This window comes from Chiloscyllium plagiosum, unplaced genomic scaffold, assembly GCF_037043375.1.
Source record: "Chiloscyllium plagiosum isolate Xiang-an unplaced genomic scaffold, Cpla_swu_hap1 HiC_scaffold_33, whole genome shotgun sequence".
In the NCBI taxonomy this organism is placed as follows: Eukaryota; Metazoa; Chordata; class Chondrichthyes; order Orectolobiformes; family Hemiscylliidae; genus Chiloscyllium; species Chiloscyllium plagiosum.
The window spans coordinates 59,298,138-59,302,087 of NW_028270171.1; the positions used below are offsets into that span (position 1 = coordinate 59,298,138).

Below are 3,950 nucleotides of genomic sequence, written 5' to 3' on the forward strand. Positions count from 1 at the left end.
AACATCGGCAGTTCTCCACTGTGCATTTACAGGTAGTTCTCGGTGCCCCTACACCCATGCCCTGCCCCTTTTGAAATATCTCCATTGTTTTGTGCTGTCTCTCTGTGCTCTTCTCACCAAGATGAATCACTTCTACTCAACCTGCTCCAGATTTCATCTGACAAAACAGTCATTAAGAATCCCACTGCATCAACATACATTTCGCATCTCTCATTATTTGGTTTTCCTGGATCTCTTTCATACAATAAAAGGTCACAGCAGCTAGACTTGAAAAATAAAATTGCGTTCCTTTTCATTATCCCAATGCGATCTACATTTCAATGCAGTTTAGACAACTGGCTCAAAGTATTCTTTGAGATTTTATAGTAGCGTCGAAGCATACAAACTGACATTGGAGTTCCAATTTCAATAAAACAGCTGTGAGCGTACAAAAATAGCAACATTAAAAACAGCGACGAGAGTGGGACTTGAACCCACGCGCGCAGAGCACAATGGATTAGCAGTCCATCGCCTTAACCTCTCGGCCACCTCGTCCCATGTACCCGGGCGCCAATGACCTTATTAATAAGTGAATTGCGTAAATTATGCAGAAGAGCAGATATTTCTCCCTGGTGTTGGTGAAATGATAAATAGGACAGTACGGTTCTAAGACTATGGTCTGACCTCTGGGTTGTGGGGCAAGCGCATTCCCACTGTGACACTCTGCTCACAGTGGTCTGAACAAAAATGAAGAAAAGACTATGTAACAAGGTCTGTTGAATTCTGTGAAGATTTGAAGTCAACGGAATGAAGAACCCGAGAAAGCAGGTGTGTTCTTTCAAGAAAGAGTTGGATAGAGCTCATAAGGATAGTGGACTCCAGGGTTATGGGGATAAGGCAAGAACAGGATACTGATTGAGGATGATCAGCCATAATCATAATGAATGGTAGTGCTGGCTCGAAGGGCAGAATGGCCTACTCCTGCACCTATTGCCTATTAAATTGCCTGTGAGGAATTGTTTTCCAGACTGGACGAGAGTGCATAGTGCTCAATGTCATTATTCGGAACACCTTTCTCCTGCTCAGATATTTTTGACACGCACTTGTGTACAGGCCAGACAATTTCAAAATCCTAAATTAGGCTAAACTGACAATTGAATTCAACAATGCAAAAACCTTGATCTGTATCATTTTCCTGTGCCGTGCGACACCAAGTCACTGTATGATCACAGCAACAGAGTGAGCAAGTGTCAGAAGGAAAATGAGTGCAGTGCCAGAACGCATGCTGGGAGCAACAGTTGACACACGGGGAAGTGCATTTCCCACAACAGAAAAAATTCCCAAACAGCAGACTGTGGTGGAAGAATTCAGAGGGGGTTTACACTTTGGAATTTGATGCCAGAGACACAATAGGGATCTGTCATTGAGTCTGCTAAAGATGAAGATTTTAAGATTTCTACAGATGAAAAACAAAATAAAATGTTCATTGGTTAGTGAAGGCAAATGTTGAAATTGTATATTTCAACAATCTACCCATCTTTGCAATGAGTAGCTCACTACTTTCCTCACTCGGGGTCAGAACCACTGGACAAGATGATCGTCTTATCCCCGTTACTAGCCATGGAATCAGAGAAACTCGGTTTCCCAAGCGTTAAGGTACAACCAGGAATGTGGAGGTAAGCATTAATGTGTTGCTCCTGTGCTGCAGGTGACCAGTGCACAGTATCTCTGTTCCAGTATATTGGGCTGTGCTGTCCCGAAGTTTTAAGTTTGAGCCTCACATGGAGCAGCTTCAATTTGTCATCGTGTTGAGGGGTGCGGATAGAAGGTGATATTGAGCAAAGCCAAGTTTATGGGAAAATACCCGAGATTGTGGATTGAGAAACGACCTTTTCTGGATAATGAATCCTTGATCAACAAACATACTGCAAGTATCTAAAACGTGTAGAGACATGTGTGGAGAGAGAGCCAAAGGCGATTTTTCAGTAGGTAGATAACGTTTCCCATGTGCACTGTGTTAAATTCCGGGAAAATAGATGTTGAACTGGTTTCATGCTACACAGTTTGTTACAAACTCACAAAGGTTATTGCAATAATAAAAAAAAAATCACATAAGACCGTTTGAATATTGTATTGAATTGAATTTTGTTCTGAGCATATTTCATCTTCAATGGCGTGCTGCAGAGAAGTACAGAGGGTTAACAACACAAAAGGACAGAGTCTTCTTGGTGCATTTCTTGGGTGGAGTTAAGAATGTACGAAATATACATAACATCATGTGAATGTGGTCAAATCTTTAAAGTAGGTGTTGTGTCTCCAAGTGACGATTCAATTCCTACTCATTAGGATATAGCTTCTCTCGGCAGTTATTTTAAGACATCATCTCCATTTGCAGAGTTTCACCTTGAATAATACGCCACACCTTACCAATCCATGAACTTTTTATACTCAATCTTAATCAGTTGTATGTGTTCATGAAATGTCTTTGTGTCTGAAGTCAACCAAATTCGAAATTGTTACGCAACCGCACTGACTTTCTCTCAATGGTAAATTCCCTCCTTGTATGTTTGTTCGTGTATCTTTTAAAACACTGTGAAATCAGCTTCTACGCTTTATTTCTGGAAATATGTTCACGATTTAACTAACTCTATTGAGTGGAAGAAACTCTCATCCAAACTTTTCTTAATCATTCACTGATGGTTTTGAAGCTCTAACTAAAGTTATTGATTCACTCGAAAAGGGTATTTCCCCATTTCGTCATTCAAACCTCGAGTTATGTGAAAATCTCATTCGTTTTCTTCAAACTTGCGTGTTTCTGCTCCAGCAGTTCCAGATCTCGTGAATAAATTCCTTCATTCTTTCTATCATCCCGTTTGTATCCTTTCTGATATTTTTATGTCTCAGTAAACAACGTCACTTCACTTTCTAATATCTTGTTATCCAGGAAACAGCGTCTGTGCCCTTTCTAACCTCTTGACATGTTTTTGGTAAAGAAAGAGGACAAGGATTACACACAATGGTCCCACTGAGGGTGATCTACAGATTCTACAGTTACATTGTGAACTCTTTGCTTTTTAAATATGACGTCACTATGCATAAACTCAAATAAGGTAAATTATTATCTATCCAGTTCATGAACATCGTCTCCGTGGAGACGAAAATTATCTATCACTCCCTTTATTCTTCCACGAAATGTTCAAAAGGTTTGGAAGGCCAACATCTCTAACTCCACGTGCCCTGAGTGAGTCTTAACTATTTCTAAAGGAGACTGAAGTTCAAATACTTAATAGTGTTCTCCAGTCATTCCAGTGCAGATTGGTTCTGGACAGTAAATGCCCAAAGGCCACCGTGGATCTGAAATCAACAGTTTTCACATAGTAATTGTCGTAGCTATTGTGCATCGTATGTCGGTGTTCGTGTTCAATTTGTTCATAATTTCATGGGCTCCTGTAATGAATTCTACTGAATGATTAATTTGTGAATGGAGACATTCCCTTCACCACTCATTCGAAACTCCATGGAACATTGAATAATTTTACTCATATGCTTCCAGAGGACAGTCCTACCATTACTGGTATAAATCAGTGAACATTCCGGACGTATCCTCGAAGGCAAAGATTTCCTTCTCCAGTTGAGCGGATCATTACAGCACTGAATCCCATGTATGCGTTCATTAAAACCAAAACAGTTGCAGCAAGACTTTAAAACAAAGATTTTGCAATCTGCTTGCATTGGTTGTCCCAATCATTACATTCCACATTGTGGTATGTTTGTGGATGAAAGCACTTTCTGAATCTTGAGCAATTACATTTCAATTTTGTCAAAACATTGTCATTCGCTGTTCTCTCTTTCCCTTTCAGTTTCCCGTTTAATATCCCGTATTTTCTCAGTTTATCTTACGTTTTCAACAATTTCAATCAATCTCGCTCCTGATTACCAATCCGAGAGAATGCCACAATTATATGCAGTGC

General features: G+C 40.0%; 1 non-coding gene across 1 annotated transcript; it reads right to left on the reverse strand.

The window, feature by feature from the left end:
• Positions 1-452: 452 nt before the first annotated feature.
• On the reverse strand, positions 453-534 carry trnas-gcu (transfer RNA serine (anticodon GCU)). Its single transcript has one exon. It is a non-coding gene; the product is annotated as a tRNA-Ser (tRNA).
• Between the last annotated feature and the right edge of the window lie 3,416 nt (positions 535-3,950).